Raw genomic sequence first — 18751 nt, 5'->3', positions numbered from 1 at the left:
GAGTCTTCCAACAGTTCCGAGAAATCAGCAGGGCAGAACCTGAATTTGCAGTTCATTCTTATGTGACCTCCAGCTTCGCATAGGGTTGGAAGATTGTGATGCATATCATCATCTCCCTCCAGAGGAAGTGGATTTTAAGGCTCATTATTGAGTCAGCCTATTTAAGTCCATCTGTAGAAGATGAGTGTGACGCCTCTTAAGCAATAAAGGAGGATCGCTGCACTACCAGAAACAGGTGCCAAGCAGAGGGATTAGCTACAACCTGTTCTGTGGGGCCGGAAGTAAACAATTATGGGCCTGCTGACATCCAGGAGGACTTTGTCCCACCGGCATAGAAAAATATCCAGAATAAATCTGTCCTCCTGTATGTGTAGATGTATTTCAAAGCAAATATGTTATCTCAGTTTCCAGCTCTATTTATTGTTTTCTTGCTGCCTAATTGTATTTTGCCTCTTATTCTTTGCAGTGCTGGAGATTGACCCAGCGCCTTGTGCATGCTCTACCACTGAGCTATACTCCCAGTCTCACTGCCCAATTAAGAAACAATCATACTTACATGTAATCTTTATACACATCAAAATACCCCCCACATACAACACAAGACATATTTGCTCCAGGATTTGGAAATTAGGCTAAAATGTCTTCATTTCAGAAAGACCAGGTGGCAAATAGATTTGTGGAAAGCTTCACTTTGAGATGCTCCAAAATCCTTACCCTAAAAAGTGAAACTCTTCTGGAAAGTTCTTCATCATCACCAACAGCCAAGAAATGGTGTCCTGGACTTCACGTAGCGTCACACACAAAGTTTGCCGCTTGTTTTCTGTCAGGTGACAGAGAGCTTAGGCCAAATCCCATCTAATTATGGGACAGTTGTAAACCTGTTTCCATTGCAGAAAAAGCTGCCCAACCAGCCCAGCTGGTCTCAGAGTCCTTGGCCAGCAGGGGCTCCCAATACATAGGAAGACAACCTCATGGCTTAGAAGAGACAAAATGCTAAAAATCCTCTGGAAACAGAACAGATGGCAAGTGAACTGCATCAGAATGATTCTGGAGCCTCCCTGTCCCTATCCCTTCACAGCCGAGTCCAGGCTCAATTTTCTCTCCTGGATGGCACTCTTTCTCTCCAGGGGATCACATTCTGAAATACCAAAAGGTGGCAGGCAGGGCTTTGCTCCTGCAGTCGGGGCCAGTCTTCCATTACCACTGCAATTCTTGAGCCTTTACTATGGTGTGAACTGAGGCCATGGTGCCTGGAAAACTGCCTTACCACTGACAACCGCACTGAACATGTGAGGAGTTAGAATGCCAGGGAACTTGCGTTAGGTGGAAAATGAGGCTATCTCTATTAAAAATCAAAACAACTCTGTGAATTTTGGCAAGCACTTCCAACCTACAGAGATCATTGCAGATTTGCACTCTCATATCCAATAGTGCAGTTATCCTCCAGGTTGGCATTGCATGGATGACCTGCCAATTTGAGAAGCAAGACAGTTCACGTCTTTAACTGAGACCTTGAAGAGTGTGGGGGTGGAGCAGCACCAAGGACAGCATCCGTGGGCTGCTGTGAAAGTAATTATTTTCAGATAGGTCTAGAGCAGGGGTTCTCAAAAGTTCGTATGCATTAGAATTACATGGAGGCATTGCTGAAACTTAGATTGCTAGGCTAAACCCATAGGACTTCTACTTCAGGTCTTGGGTGGGTCTCAGAATTTGCATCTGCGGCGGGTTTCCAGGGCTGCTGCTGTCACTGTTGGTTTGGGGAAGCACCGACCTAGAACCAGCCATGACTTTAGATCATTTAGGTTTGGGCATTCAAAAATCCTATAACTATACCATCACCTGCTCCACAGTTTAATAGCTGGTATTCGAATGTATAGCAAAAACCTTCATCATATTTCTTTGCTAAAATTTAGATACACTGTTCTACACGTGAATGAAGCAGTTCAGTCAGGCACTCACCACTACCACTTTATCTTGTAAGACTTAAATGAGTTATTTATATAGATAAAGTTCCATTTTGCAGGTGAGAATACTGAGACTCAGAGCAGGTACATGACTTCCTCTGAGGTTGTACAGCTAGACAATGTGGTATCTAGGAGAAAAATCCAGGTTATCTGACTTTTAAAGATGACCCCAAGCTGACTTCCCCATGCAGCATGTAGGCAAGCGGCTATGGAGCTGAAACATGCTGTGTAATGACAAGGAACAGTGTTTACATAAAGGACGAAGAAATCTGTCTGGCATTAACTTGCTTACCAGGCACTGATTCTCACCTATACAACATTAATTTCTGTAGCTCTTTATTCAGTGCTATCGTTTTAGTCCAAGGGTTGGCAAACCAGGGCCCACAGGCCAAATCCAGCCTATCTCCAGGTTTTCTTATTTTAAGATTATTTTAGTTTCATATACATCAGTACGAAATAATATAGAGAGGTCTCTGGATGCAATGATTAGGAAGGAAAAAGATCATTTTTCCAGTCTCTATGGAAATATTGCTAAGAAAGCCCTTGCCAAGTTTCAAATATATGCTAAGACACAAAACCTGGGTTTGATAATCTTCATGCAAACCTACTGCTATGGATGTCCAGGTAGTGGATGTAAAACACAGGAGATTCCAAATTTGAACACTTTTCAACTCCAAGAGCAGATAAGACCGAAAGATCACAACTGCTTGACTCACTGATAGGCAGTGTTATAGCTTATCTCAAATATTATGACATAAAAATTGATGTCTTTTTCTGAACAGTTGAGTTGTGAAGACTTGGGCTTTGGGTAAGACCTGTTTATTTCTATCCTAACTATCTCAGTCTCAAGGGTAGACAGCAGCAGAATACTGGCTACAGTTAGCTCTGTGGTTTTCAGCACTGACTGCATGTTAGAGTCACTTGGACTTGCCTTCGTACTAACTCTGGCCAAAGATAAAACCTCAGTTTTTTTGAAGGAGAGAGAAGCCTAGGGATGAGAATGTTTTAGAAGATCACAAAGTGATTCTAATGTGCAGTTAGGCTGAGAAGGACTGAGCTAGGGGATGTTTCTCACGTCTTCCCTTGACAAACCAGACTGCAGTCTTTCTTGCTCGGGAGAGCATTTGGTTGAATGTCAAAAGTTTTGTTGGAAAGAAAGTGTCCAAATGTGGAAAACAGCTAGGCATTCTTTGAAAGCCATGCAGCACAGATGAACACTTTTGCATGGGGTGACTCATTGGTGAGTCACAGCCTCTGCTAGGATACAACATGGGAAAGAGATACCAAAATATCCAGACTGTCATAAGAGTCCAAATAGTAGCCTGCTGGGCTTAAAAGTGGCAGAAGACACTGCAGTACCCATGACTGTGCTGTGCTTCATCAGCGCTGTGGTGCGTGTCTATCCAGAAAACATATACAGAGTCACATTCTCATGGGTCAGGGTACTCTCCATGCCATTCAGTCCAACCAGGACCCAATTCAATGCAAAGGTCCTCTGTATGTTCCACTGCTTGTCAGATTATGTCCCTTACCCAGAGAATCACTTGGGTTTAACTATGAACTCAGTGATTTTAACTCCTATCTGAATTCATTCTCCTCCAAAAACTGCCAGACCTGCTATCCACCAAATAATCCCAGTCATACACCATTTAGAGTGACTCATTAAAGGGAAATCCAAAGCAAATCCCTATTTCATTGGGATTTCTTTTAATAGGTTCAGGCGCTGGATGTGCAAACACAAGTGGGTTATGTTTTCGGTATGAGGTGCTAAGAACTAATTGCTTGGTGCTGAGCTGTTGCGCTGTAAACTTTGGTTCAAGGTCAGCCAGCCATGCTGGCCTGCTCCCATCAGTTTTCACGATGCCAGCTCCCTAGCGTTCGACAACTCATTTTTTCTGTCACTTTCAGAAATGCCCAAAGGAATATGGTCCTACTCAGCTAGGATTCAGTCTTTGAACTTTCAAATGAAACACCAACTTTTCATGACTTCTTTCAATTACACCTACTCACTGACATAAAATATGGCCTAAAACATCTGAATTAGTTATCTATTGCTACGTAACAAACTACCTAAAACACGGCAACTTTAAAGAACAACAGATATTATCTCACAGTTCCTGTGTGTCAGGAATTCAGAAGTGGCTTACCTGGGTGGTTCTCTTCTAGGGTCCCTGTGAAATTGCAGTCATGATGTCAGCTGGGACAGCAGTCATCTAAAACTTTGACTAAGACCATATGGCCCACTTCTGGGAAGGCTCACTCACACCAATGGCTCGCTGGTGATGACTGTCATTAGGAGGCTTCAGTGCTTTCCCATGGGGACTTGTCCATTGGACTGCTTGAGTACTTTCACAGTATGGAAGTTGGCAACCGTCAGAGTGAGTGACCCAGGAGGAAGCAGTGGAATCAAGCAAAGTCTGTTATAGTCTAGCCTTGGAAGTCACAGTGTTGTTTTGTAGTACACTATTTATTATACAAGTCATATTTAGTGTGGGAGGGCACTACACAAATGCATGAATATCAGGAGGCAAGAATCACCAGGGGCCATCTTGGAGGCTACCCTTCCTTTTTACGATGAGAAAAATGAGATCCGTAGAACTAAGGTTTGCCCACAGTCACCTAGCTGTACCATTTCAGCATTGCCCTTCTTTCATTTCTGTGGATTGTCTTCACCCACAATTTCTTTTATGTGCTTAAAACACCAAATGATGTTTATTTTAGAAAGATTATTTGCAAATGTGAGGTCAGTTGTGCCGATCCTCCTCACAGAGGAAGCCGTTACAAACCAGACCACATATAAGCAAAGTGCATGCCCCGAGCACTGGGGAAAGTGTTTTTCTCCCTTCCTTGAGTCTTAAGGTAGTAGCTTCTCTAAGACAAAGCAAATCCAGAAGTGAACAAAAAATCCAGTGCTTGAGAGATAAATTTCAACATTTGTTCCTTTCATTTTCTTCAGCTTTTTCCATATACAGAGTTTTTCCTGCCTTCTCTTTTGATTTCTGAGGATGAAAACCAGAACAAGAAGGACAAAGTGGAGGGTACTACCAAAGTCAAAGCAAAGCAAGGGAAACATCTTCAGAGTCAGAATTTCATAAATATCAGACCAAGGAGGATGATCCAGTCCCAGGAAATCCCTAGAAGCAGCACATATTTTTTTCTGGAAAAATGTTGTGCTTCTGAACACACGCACAAACACACACTCTCGGGCCTACATACACACAAAACTTAAAACTCATAACTGTGGTAAATATTACCAGTTCTTGTCAGAAGCCTCTTTAAAACAGCCATCTTTTAAGACAGGAAATGACAAAGAAACCTCTTGTATATTTTCTGTCCTTTTTCAATCAGTTCAAAAACGACAAGGCCTGTCATCTCTGATCAACTTAACTAGTCAAGAAACATGACAACTTTCTTCCCACCTGACCTATTTTGTCTAATGGGGCCAACTCCTTTGCCCTCTGACGAGCTACCTTCTTTCCTGAGTTCCATTTATAGCAAAGCATTATTAATAGTTAAATCATTAGGAATGGATCTGTCTCCCTCACAAGGCTTGTTTCCCCTGTTCAATGAATTAAGCCATGGGATCCGAGAGACTGTCCATTTCCACTTTACTTAAGGTCAAATTCTTCCCAGTCCACAAAATACCTCAAAGTGACAGGTGAGAATTCAGCATGAGTTCCCACTACATGCCCAAGAATCTGGTGACTTCTGAGTTTTCTTGTATTTGCTGCTTCAAGTAATGTTGCTGTGCTTGTGAGAATTTTTCTCTGCCCTCTGTAGAAGTTTAAAATCTGGAAATGAAAGAAGCCCTTGGTCCTTTGTCAGTGGAGAAAGGGCTCCTTTCTCAGTCCTCAAGCAGATGCCTTTAGACAAGTGCAGAGTTTCTCATTGTTTGACCCCTCTCTTCACTTTGAAAGAAGGTTTGTAAGCCATTCCCGCACCATTCTTGTCGCTGTCACTGAGGTGACCTCACCGAGCAACTGGAACATTCATGGCCTACAGCTGGCAAAGTGACCTGTGCACTTCACTCCTCAAAGCTTTTCCTCACTTGTTTGTAGTTGCCAGAGCTCTGCAGCCAGCGAGTCTTTTTAAAGTTCTCTCAAAACAAAACCCACAAAAGCGATAATGTCACTGCCCCGCTGCACATCTTTCGGTGGCTCCTCATTACCTGTAGGGCCTGCACTAAGAGACTGAGACTCGCCAGGCTTTTCTTATCTTGCATTTTTCCCCACCCAGGACATTCTTTGCCCCAACCCCAGGGATCTTCTCCAGTTTCATGGAAATGTCACAATGACTCCAGGCCTCTGCACATGAATATCTTTTCCAATTTTTCCTCCCCTACTCATAATCTGGCTAACTCTTACCTCAGTCTAAACACTATTTCTGCATATAGCATCTTAAACTGGATAAAGCATCTGTACCTTCTGTGTTTGTCCCATCACAGCGGTATTCTTCACAATGGAAGAGTGTATTGCCATCATTTTGGTGGTTGTTTGGTTTTCCTTCCAAATGTTAACCTCTATGAAGGAGGATAACTTGTCTACTTGTCTGCCATGTATGGTTAGCATCTAATATATTTCTTGGTGTATAATATACCTCAAATGGGCAGGCATTCTGATTTCCACTCTTAGGACCATTTAAGCATAATTAGGTATGGAGGCGTATCCAGAAAGAAATTTGATTTGATTTCCAAAAGTGTCTTCAAAAAGGGATACAAATCTTCATGTAAGAAAGATTTATTAAAACACATAGTAAAGCTTCCTAAAATCCTCTGATTTTCAGCCCCAAAGTCCTTCATCCTAAAGATCTAGAGACTTCTTACCTCAAATTTCTCTTTTTTTCTGAGAAGTCTAGTTTTCCACTGTGCCCCCAAGCCCTTCTTTTTCTCTGAAATTTTGACTCAGTTCACTCCTTTTAATTCTCCTTTCTGCCCAATTACATCTCCCCCAATCATCAGCACCACAAAAAGCTTGAAGCTAAGATGACGAAGACTGAAATATCTTTCTTGGAAGACAGAGGAGGAGGAAGGGGTGTGTTGATTTACAAGCTCCTGTGAGTCTTTGTCTCAGAATAATAGCAATAGTGCACACTGCCTGTGTGGGAGGTACTCTGCTCAATGTTTTAACATGTTATCCTCACAACCAGCCTATGAGCTTGACACTGTTATTTTCTTATCCATCAGAAAAACAAGAGCTCACATGGTTAGGTAACTTGCCAGAGATGGCACAGGTAGAAATCAAGAAAGCAGGATTGTGCAGGCTAAGTCTGCTGTGGAAATGTCCCGGCTACAGGCACACAGGGAATATTAGCTGAATGTAGAGTCTGCAACCCACCTGGGAACCAGCTCAAAAGCTGGCAAGGCAAAGGGTTTTTAAAGCAGTTTCTCTGATCAGTTGATTGCAAGCACGCGTCAAAGGTTTATTTCAGAGTTACTTAAAGAGGCTTCAGAAATCCAGTTCAAAACCTTGGAGTAGGAAAAATGCTATTAGATAACATTGTGAGAACAGGTACAAGTGATCATTAAACTCTGTTACGAGTTGAATTTAGTGAGTCAGGTAAATCTAATCTCCCAGAAGGGGATCTTAATCTCATTAAGGTTGATCAGAAAATCACTCATGTTTTATCAGCAATGCTTCCCAGAAGAAACTACTTATTAAACCAGAGCAAAAGGCTCTATCCTAGCTCAAGTTTGAGAGCATTTTCTTTCACTACAAAATGCTGTCTCTATACAAGGATTTCTTCACCTCAGCACTGTTGGCATTTGGACCAGATAACTCGTTGTTGTGGGGGCTGTTCTGGGCACGGCATGATGGTTAGCAGCATCCCTGTTGACGGCAACATCCTTCTCCTCCTACTGGTTGCAATAAACAAAACTGTTTCCACATATTGCCACCCCCCAATTGATATCACAGCTCTAGTCCCTTCATCTTCGAGAAGTGTGGTCCTTGAATGAACGGCCCCACTGAGAGGTTGCTGGAATTCGGTCTCAGTCCTGATCTTCAGTTTAACAAGATTTTTAGGTCATATGGATCTGAAGTCTAAGAAGCCCTTCTAAACCTGTAGTTCTCAACCTTGACGCACATTTGATTACCTGGGAAACTTAAAAACCATTGATCATAACCCAGAAACTCTGGTGATGTAATTATTCTAGAGGAGCCTGGGCTTTGGGATTCAAACTCCCTCTCTCTCTCTCTTTCAAACTCTCTCTCTCTCTCTCTCTCTCTCTCTCTCTCTCTCTCTCTCTCTTTCTCTCTCTGTCTCTGTCTCTGTCTCTGTCTCTCTCTGTCTCTCTCTGTCTCTCTCTCTCTCCCCAAATGAATTCCAGTGTGTAATCAACTTTGAGTTCTTGTTATAGGTTAAAAAAGACAATCCTCCCATAACTTAGGAGTGTTTTACAACAGCCTATAAATGAGATCTCAGACATCCCAATGCATCTTTCCAAGAACATCATTTTTTTTCCCTCTTAACTCTCTTAAAGTGATATATAGAATATTCTTTGGTGATGTCTTGGAAAGATAGGATCTGACTATAACTACCTTTAAAATAATGGTTCAATGATTTGGCAGCACGGGAATGAAAGCATCGACTTAAACTTCTTTAGTATCTTATTTATTTATTTTTCAGTGCTGAGGGTTAAACCCAGGACCTTGTGCATGCTAGGCAAATGTTCTATACTGAGCTACATCCCCAGGCTGACAGCTTTTTAAAGAGCCATTGAAATTATTCCTCCAAACCTTGATAATTTTTGAAAAGTCTGTACTTAAAAATAACAATCATTAAATAGCAAACTCTATCAAGAAAATTGTTTTGCTTGAAATGTATAATTATATAAAAAGCCAGTGCAAATTGGAAAGCAAAACATGATCACCTTAACAAATAAATAGTTAAAGGAAATGAACTCACAATTCACAAAAGTGGATGTATAATTAGTAGAGAGGCATGAGAAAATGTGCAGCCTCACTAGAAATCAAAAGGATGCTCAAGAAAACAGTTACTAATTTTCCTCTTTGGAAATTCACAGAGATGTGTGGGAAGGATTGTGAGACAAACACATACTCATTCTCTCCAAGATATTAAGTGTTTCCAGCATAGCAGGCACTACATTAGCCTAGATGATGAGAGTGGTGGGTTAATAAATGGAGAAAGTATGAGTTCTGGTGGGTTTGTATATTCTCCAACCCAGTTATGCCTCGATAGAATTTCTTTTGAAAGAATATATTCATGCAGAAAAAAATTTGTTCATTTAAAATAGCAAAATTGACTAAGAACCAAAATATCAAATAATAGGATTTCAACTAGGCAAAGGCTGTGCAGCCGTGTGATGGAATACTATAACCATGGTAATGTAACTCGTGGTGAATGACAAAAATAAAAGAAACAAACAGTAGTAAACTGGAAAAATGTAGTGATAAAGCAGATTGTGAAAATATTACATGGTATTATGCTTTCCCTGCACTCAACACAAACAATTATACGTTTGTATATTTAAAGATCAGAGAAGCCCCTAAAGCTTAAGAAATTGGTTTATCTTTGCTAAACTCAGTATTTCTCAGTTTATGTGATCCTGGAAGATTTCCTCTTTTTCCCTACCTTTCCTCACCTGTCTTTTAAAAATGAAAATTATTTCATCATCTCTTGGAACTAGTATTTCTCAATTAAATGAACAGGACTTTGAGGATATGCTGGCATGTATGGTAGTATTTGAGAGCTATGTAAAAATACCAGCCATACATGTGTACACACTGATCCTCCTTTGCTTATAATGGGGTTATGTCCCCCAAATCCCATTGTAAGTTGAAAATATCCCAAGTTGAACTTAAGCCTTTGCTGCATCTAACGTACCGAGCATCATAGCTTAACAACACAGCATGGTGAAGATCAGTCATGGCAAACCTATGACACGAGTGTCACAGCGTCCTGTTTGTTATCATTGAAATCTCTAAAAGGTTCCATCATTGATTGCTGTAGATCACCAGTTTCCCCATGTAACTGCTGGGCTAACTAAGATCCCTGCTCACTGACACTGTCCAGCATCAGGAGAGAGGATCACACCACCTACCCTAGGGAAGGTCAAAATTCAAAGCAGTTTCTTCTGAGTGCTTTCGCACCACTGTAAAATTGAAAATTGTAAGTTAAATCACCATCAGTGAGGAACCAGCTCTAAATAGTAAAAAAATCAAAACTCATCAAGGGGTTGGAGGTGGAGTGCATGCTTAGCATGTGTGAGACCCGGCTTCAGCCCCAACACTGGAAAAACAAAAACCACAAAACCCCTCAAACAGTTTACTTATGATTTGTGCATTTTATGCTATGAAATGTGTTTTTAAAAATACTTCTAGATTCTGAGAAGGTGAGAAACATTTTAAATTAAATCTCAGTTGCCAAATATTTGATATACCACAGATATTACCTGCAATGTTCTAGTGATACGTATAAATTCTTATGCCAATTTTATATACACTTTCAAAACAAGAATTTAGTGTGGGAGAAAGAGCTCCAAGCCGGCTTCTCATGCTGGAAGAGCCATTAACTGGCTGTATGGACAGTTACTTGGAAAAGTGACTCAATCCTTCTGGGTTTTAATTTCCTAATTTCTACAATGAGGAACAATGTAAAATTTTAGTTTCATTCATCTTTGGGTTTTTTTGTACAAGAAATCAAACTCAGGACCTTGTGCTTACCAGACAGGTATTTGTGCCACTGAACTATATCCCCAGCCCTTTCATTCATCATTGAAAATAGTTTTACTATTTGGAAAGATTACAAAACTCTACAGTTATATCTTTATATTAAAGTTTCATCAAAGGCCATAATATGTATTTGAATACTGGAACTTTGGACCACTCATTATGATCACTCTTATTGTATAAACAAAGCCAATCCATTTTAAGGTGACCTCTGTGACAATGCGGTTTCCAGGAAGGCATTAGACAAGGAAGGCAGGGAGACCTGAATGTGTTTCATATGGTCTGTTAACTACAAGTATGTCAAATTGTTTTTTAATTTGGTTGTTTCAGAAACCACAGATCATTGCTAGACAATTGTAAGAGGATTATGGGTATTTCTCACATAAGCATCATTGTCTCTAAGCCTCAAATGCTAATGTATACAAAACACAGAAGGGTTTTTACTTTTTTGGGAAATCTGAGACGCTCTTGGTTAAGCAGTAGTCTCCTCAACTTACCACTTTGTTTTGTCTGCCTCTAGATGTTTTTTCCAAAGGTAGTTTTTATTAAATATATATATATATATATTAGATTTTTTATTTTATGAAAAAATAAAATAAGATTTCATAACAAAATAAGAAAATAACAATAGTTAAAGGTCCTGAGTTTGATTACCAGTACCGGAAAAAAAAATAATAGTTAACACACTATGTATTAGTATCTTCGAAGTGTCTATTCTAGGTGTTTTGAGCTCTGCTTTGATAGGAATCTTGGGTCAGTATTTTCCCAAAGAAGTCAGTAGTTCCTGTGAAAACAGGGAGGATATTTCCTGATGGATGGAGAGATAATTACCACAAATCCTGGAGCCACCAGCGGTGACTGGCTTTAGATGTTGCCCCGTTCCCTACCAAAATTGCACCAAGCCAATTCAGTTTTGGGTCTCAGCCTCCAGCCCCTAACTGATTTCACAGCCAATGCAATGTATTCTTGATACATTACAATTTAAAAGCTCCTTTTGAATTTATTTTAATACGACTTGGACTGGATATGCAATGTGCCTCTTCCTTAAGGTCACTGAGATTCTCCCAGTCGTGCACACAATACCATAACCTGGATTTTCGGTGCAGAATCTTACCAAGGCAAATGTTCTGCTCTTTGTGCCTCCTTCAGCTTCTCTGTTTTTCAGTGACTATTCACAGGAACATTGCAGTTTTCACTGTAGCCACTAAACACTTCACGATGTGGCAATGTCAATTTGGGGAAATGTTTTGTAGTTTAGGAAAAAAGTTTTCCAACATTTAACTTACACTTTTATTTCATTGACTCTATGAATGGTTGTTTGGACTAAAAGAAGGAATTCTGGGACTGGGTTTCCTGAATGCAAACCCAAGCTGTGCACGTGTGTCTCTGACTGGGGGTATGTGATGTTCTCTATATGCCTTAGCTGGAGCTTACTCCGTGTTCCTCGGGTGTGATTTTGGTGATTTTGTGGGACAATGTGTGTGAATGTTCTCTGTAAACTCTAGAGCTCCACAAATGCCAGGCTTTGGCCTTACTTCTGATGTCTTCTGATGATCTTCAAAGTTTAATCATCTTGCTCTGGGTATATGGTCAGCTGTTGCAAATCAAACCAGAGTGCAAGGCACTGCCTATCTGTCAACTACTTTTGAGTGTCACTGTGTTTATGGCTCTATGATTTAGCACTGCGTAGGGAGAAGTAATTGTTACACCATCCCCCACATGCTTGGTTAAAGAACTAAATGCAGACGAGTGTTGAGTGGACTCCATTTCCCACATGATGTATGTGGGGCCATGGTGACTATGAGTAAGACAGCTATAAATGGGTCATGGCAAAGAGTAAACATCACATGTTCCTCAGCCTGGACTTAGAGTGACACTGGGAGATATTTGGTGTATCATCTCTGTACCAGCCAAAGTGTGCCTTGCCCAAAGGTAAACTAGAGGTTACGCTTCTGCTTTTATTTATGTTTAATTTGGGGGCAAAAGATATGTGGGGTTGCTGGTAAGTGACTTTTCAGCAAAGTGCCTCACCTTCCCCATCGTTGCTACAATGTCCCCTACAGAAGGGCAGGACACGGGAGAATAGCTGACAGTTGTCCAGGCAGCAAAGCAGTGTGGCGCTGGAGGCTGCCCAGCACACATGCATTCCAACACCCTGACAAACAAGTGTACTTTACAGCGTAGGCAATTTTAGCTCTGGAGCTCTTCCCATTGATTCCCGTTTCTACATTCAAGCCCTGATGCAGAGCGAGGAGTCCAGGTCTCTGGGCTCCTGAGTTGGTCCCATCCAGGCATTCCCAGAATATGCTGAGTCCCATGAGGCCAGGGATGGAGACCTAGTCCTCCGAGGCTTTGTTCTCCAGGAGCAACAGTATCTGACCTTATTGATGAGCAGAGTCCTGTGCCCAGGCTTAATGACCCCTCTCAAATTCTACTCAAACCTGGGAGAGAAAAGGGAGCTAGGGTGACAGGGTGATCTGCAGGACAACTGCAATGTTTCCTCTGTTCCACCGGCTGCCTCATGCCTGGTTCCTTGTATAGGGAAGAATCAGGTTTACATCCTAGACTGAGTGATGTAACTGCAAAGTCCCTGGTGGAGCGCCTGGCACATAGTAGGTATTCAAAACTGGTGCTTTCACCACCAGCTCTTTCTTTACCCTCCTATGATGCATAGACTGGAAGCAGTGGGCCAGCATCTCCCTCTTGAACCAGACCATTGCAGCCATCCTTGAGGCTCACAGGTACAGTGGATGAAGGGGAAGAGCCCAGTTCCCCTTGGGTTGGGGTCAATATATAGTATTTCTCAGAGCAGCCACAGTTTCAGCTACCTCCAACAGATACATGGTGATTGGAATCCATAGCAAGCCTGTCAGAAAAATGGTACCCACTTCTGGATTGCAGATAGTGCTTCACAGTCTGGATAGTTCTTGGAGAGAAATCACACCTCATAGAGTGGGCTTTAGTGACAATTTGCTATGTATCGTCACCCCTTTTATGCTGCTCAGAGAAGCCCAAGGAATGTCTTGGCTTCAAGGGCAGCTTACCCCAGGCCTCTCACTTAGCCAGACTGGGTGTATGTCATCCAGAAAAGCAGCCACAGCACTGAAATGGATAGAGCACACGCTGGGTATGATGGGACTATGTCTAGGGTCATGGGCAGAATTGACAGCCCATCAGAGACAGAGTGCTTCAAATCACCACTCCTGATTTATTGCATCTGTGGCCCCTTGCTCATTTCTGCTGCCTCACATTAAAGAATATGGCTTTGGCTATATCTCTAACTCCTGTGATTGTCCTGTTCTCATTTCTTCAGTGACCCAAGTCATCAGGCCTCAGGTCCCTGCTATGTGTCAGGCACTGTGATAAACAATGAGATATGAAAACAAATAAGATATCTTCATATGTTTCAGAAGGTCAGAGACTGGTGATAAGAGGGCTAGGGCAGGAAACACAACAGGAATGAGGTGATGAATCTAAGCAGGTAATTCAATTAAGTGTGTTACTTGGAGAGTCAGGGGGAGGTAGGATTTTAGTAAAAAGTTATAAGCAAAATTAAAAAACTATAAGCAAAGAAGGGGAGGCCCAATAGTTCTTGCAGTTTACAGAAGCAATGTGTACATGGTCCAGTGAACTCAGAGTGCAGGCATATGGAAGACAATGGCCAGGGATGCCACTGGCATGGTGTATCAGAATCAGAGTATGAAATTGCTGCTCAGTGATAAACATCTCATGCAAAAACCATGAGTGGGGAGGAGGTGTATCTTACTTCTTCTTGGTGACTGATATGGACCAAAAGTTGATGATTTCTAAAACAAATAGCCAGTAACCTAAATATTCATTAACAGATGACTGGGTAAAGAAAATCTGATGTAATTATACAATGGAATACTATTCAGCCTTGAAAAAGAAGGAAATTCTGCACTATGTGACAACATGGATGAACTTGGAACACATTATACAAAGTGAAATAGACTAGGAACAGAAAGACAAATGCTACATGACTCCACTTTTATGAGGTAGCTAAAACAGTCACACAAAGAATCAAAGGGTAGAGTGGTGGTTTCCAGAGACTGGAGGAGGAAGGAAATGGGGAATAACACATCAATGAGTGTAAAGTTTGATTCAAACTAGATGAATACGTTCTAAAGATCTACTGTACAACAATGTACCTAAAGTCAACAATAATGTATACTGAAAATTTTGTTAAGAGGATAGATCTCATGTTGTGTCTCTGTTACAATAGAATATAACAAAATAAAATAAAATGTTCGAGAAATATAGGAGGCTATGCTGACTACTGTTGATAGCATTTTAGTGTTACAACCATTAATATACCTTCCTGTCTTTCTCTCTCATTCAAAAACCATCCCAACCTTCCCTGTTAGTGGAATGGAAAAAGTCCCCAAATCAGGAGCTCAAATCCCAACTTTTCTATTTATGAGCTATGAGACTTTGAGCTAATCACTTTGCTTTTGTAATCTCTACATATTTTATCTCAACAATGAGTATAACACAACCTGCATCACAGTAATGCTGTAAACGTTCAGTGACACAATGGACTTCATGATCTCCAAAGAAATATACAGGGAAGCAAAGCTGTGCAGTAGACTTCTCAGGCTTCCCTGGCTAGACCTGGTTCCATGGTCCCTACTAGCTGTAAGATAGACTGAGAGAGAGAGTATTTGGCCCACCAAAGCCTTTGAAGTAGTGAAAACCAAGGGTTGTGAAGAGTACCAAGCTACATTTTCTGCCCCAGCAGGGAGAGGACCTGTGTCTGCAAAGCTGTTTTCTTTTTTCTCCAGTTATCAGTAGTGGAAACAATGTGAATATTCTATGTCTTAGGATAGATTTAGGTCATCAACATAAGTAAAACACACTAAGAATGACACCAAAAACGAATGGAAAACAAACGTGTCAATAATGTTCAGGAATCCCTGAATTACAAGAGATTTTGAAAAGAAATGCACTATGTCCATCACCTATTGCTGCATAACAAACCAGCCCCAAATCCAATGGTTAAAACAAAAGCATTTTTTTTTATTCTAGCTCATGTGTTTGGGGCTTAGCTGATCTTGGCTAGACTCTTACAAGTCTTCAGGTCACCTAGGGGCTCTGCAGTAGATGGGGCCTGGTTGGGGCACTTTATCTGGGGCAGCAGTGCTCCACATGTTTCTCACCTCTACCCTGGCATCAGAAGGGTAGCCTGGGCATACCCCAACCCCTGTACAGCAGTGGCAGAGGTAAAAGAGCTGAAGCAAAAGCAAAGGTTATAGGCTCAGAACAGGACCACCTTCACTTCTGCCTCATTCTGTTGGCCAAAGCAAGTCATGTGGTCAGACTCAGGCATGTGAGATTATACTTCACTTGCAATGGTAGATCAATTACAAAGTTACGTGGCAGCAGGGGTGAGTATGAAGACGGGTGAAGAATTGCAGCCATGAATGCAAATTTATATCAGGCACCAACGATCTTGCAACTCCTAAGTTTAACATTGCATTCGATCGTTCATAGGCAGACCATCCTCATTTAATTTGTAATTACTCAAATCACTAGAGTTGAAGTTGATGGCCACACCTCCTGCTCACAGTTCACTTTATGGAATTGAGAGATGAATTTTCCAAGTGCAAATGGGATCTCTACCTAATCTGACTTATACCAATCATATTGATTTTTAAGATGTTCCTAAAAATATCAAACTAATGATGATCCTAGACCACATTGAGGTAAGTGAGCTGAGCCAGCCACAGTCAGACAATACTGTATGATCTCACTTATATGTGAAATCGGACAATGTTTAACTCACATAAGTGGAGAGTAGAGTGGTACTTATCGGGGTCTGGAGGAATGAGGATATATTGGTTAGAATATATAAAATTTCAGTTAGCTAGGAGGGTATGTTCTGGTGATTTATTTTACAACACAGTGACTATAGTTAATAATAAAGTATTCGATACTTGCAAATTGCTAAGAGAGTAGATCTTAACATGTTTTCACCACAAATGTAAGTATGTGAAGAAATGGATATGCCCATTAGCTTAATTTAATCTTTCCACAATGCATGCGTATTTCAAAGCATCACATTTTACGCTGTAAGTATACACGCTTTTATTTGTTAGTCATGCCTTAGTAAAGCTGTGAAGAAATAACGGTGGCTTCTTTGCTTTTTCTTTTGTAGGCTTGATGTGAAGAATTAAGATGGAAGAGAATGGATTCAAATAAGTATAGCTCACTACAAATTTTTATATATTTGTATGAAGATTATGAACCTCCTGAACGTCTGAGACTCTAGCAGAAATGGCCTGTTTGTACATTTATATCTCTTTGTTTTAGTTGGCTGAATTTCTCACTTTAACTTATCTTCATTTCTGGCACCTTGTAGAGCAAATCAGCCCATGAATTCACTACCTGGGGATATGGTTTTGAGGAGGGATGTGATTTTATGGAGAGGGATATGGCAATGTGCATAACAGTGATTTTGATGAAAAGTTCTCTAACCTACTTCTCACAGTCTTTGGGGTCAATATTTAGAACGTGTTTTAGTTCTTCACCTTTTAAATTATGTCAACAAGCTTTTTATGAGTTCAAATAAACATCTGAGAAAATATAAAATATGAATCTAGAGTAAATTAATTTTTATATCTTTTTTTTTTTTTTTGGTTTGGTTTTTTTTCCGGTACCAGGAACCGAACTCACGACCTTGCACTTGCCAGGCAGGTGCTTTGCCGCTGAGCTAAATCCCCAGCCCCTTAATTTTTATATCTTCTGACAGCTACATACTCTGTAATGTGGAGAAAAATAAGATGCAAGAGCTGACCAAACCCTTAAGTAGGGGCTTTACATTCTGAAATATCAGGTATGATGGGTTATGGGTAACACTATGGCTGGCTTAATATTGTACACGAAGTTAAATATAGCCTGAGGAATTGGGAATTGCTGACATTCCTCTTCCAAGTATCACCTTTACGGTGAATATATTTTACTTAAGGCACAGTAAAGTAAAGTTGAGAGATTGGAAGGAAAGAGAGGGCAGATTCTGTCAGCCATGTGTAGGAAGATGAAATGTGTGTTTTCCTCCTCAGATGGAGAGTCTGTATTAAATTTAATCAATGCCCGCACCACCAGGAAACCAAAAAGAAACAGGCAAGCAACCTCACAATATGAAGAGATGAGGGGCCAGATTATCAAAGACCATACTATTTGAAAAGCAAGGATGTTACCTATCTGCTATGCAGAGATCTCCACACCATTTCCGGGGCTAAATGACTTTTATATTTGCTTCAAAGAAAAACTAAAAAAAACCCTCATATAATTCTGCAAGAGATAGATGCAGTGAATGTTTAAAAGACACATTACCGCTAATCCACCTCAGAATGCTCCCCCTCTCTTTGAACACACTATGCCATCATTCTTGCCACTTTCTGAAGCAGTTCTGGAAGTCCTTTTTTGTGAATATCTTTTCAAGGTGTGATCAGCACTATGGCGGATGCAGCTGCTGAGTGCCACCCAACAAAAAATTAAGCTTGGACAAACATCAGGGTGTGTTTTCACTCACCTTATTCATTGAATGTACCACAGTGTGACCTCTGGCTTTTCCTCAAAGGCAAAATGACCATGACAGATAAATGTTTTGAATTGATTCAAGACGTTGAAACAGCCATGACAGTACCACTAAAGACACTCAAGAAAGAGGACTTCCAGAACTGCTTCAAGAGAGTGGCAAGAAGGGTGGGATAAGTGTGCTTGAAGTAAACAGGAATGTTTGGAGAAGAACTAATGGTAATGTGTCTCCTTACTGTAATAAATTCTAAAAATTTGAACATTCACCAGATGTTTAGATGACACCACTTAATGTCCCAAATGTAAATTACTCTCTCACTTTTCTGTGTCATAGAGATTGGTTTCCAAAGGCAAGATTATCACCACCCACACATGTGATAGGTTGCAGATTCCATGATACCTAATGAGTTCACCTTTTCCCGAAGGCCCCTGCTCCTGGTTGTAGGTCCCAGGTGTCTTGCCTAGCTGTGGTTTATTCTGCTGATCTACATCAATCAAGCACATATTGGGTAGGAAGTATCAATCAGAACAAACTGTACAAGC

The 18751-nt window shown here is 40.9% G+C and overlaps 1 protein-coding gene across 3 annotated transcripts in view; it reads left to right on the top strand.

Annotated features, from left to right (window-relative positions):
- Smpx (small muscle protein, X-linked) overlaps positions 1–17266 on the top strand; it is a 141441-nt gene extending 124175 nt beyond the window's left edge. The window contains exon 6 of one of the 3 annotated variants that reach the window (XM_005407820.2): positions 16827–17266. The gene's annotated coding sequence lies outside the window, so the exon portion shown is untranslated. Of the gene's footprint in view, positions 1–3; positions 417–16826 lie in introns of those variants that run through there. The other 2 variants (XM_005407822.2, XM_005407823.2) reach the window with 2 other exon arrangements.
- The last annotated feature ends 1485 nt before the right edge of the window (positions 17267–18751 follow it).

The sequence above is a fragment of the Chinchilla lanigera genome, unplaced genomic scaffold (assembly GCF_000276665.1).
Source record: "Chinchilla lanigera isolate Chin_1 unplaced genomic scaffold, ChiLan1.0 scaffold00108, whole genome shotgun sequence".
Taxonomy (NCBI): domain Eukaryota; kingdom Metazoa; phylum Chordata; class Mammalia; order Rodentia; family Chinchillidae; genus Chinchilla; species Chinchilla lanigera.
The sequence above is the reverse complement of the archived record's forward strand: the minus strand, read 5'-3'. Positions and strand labels throughout refer to the sequence as shown.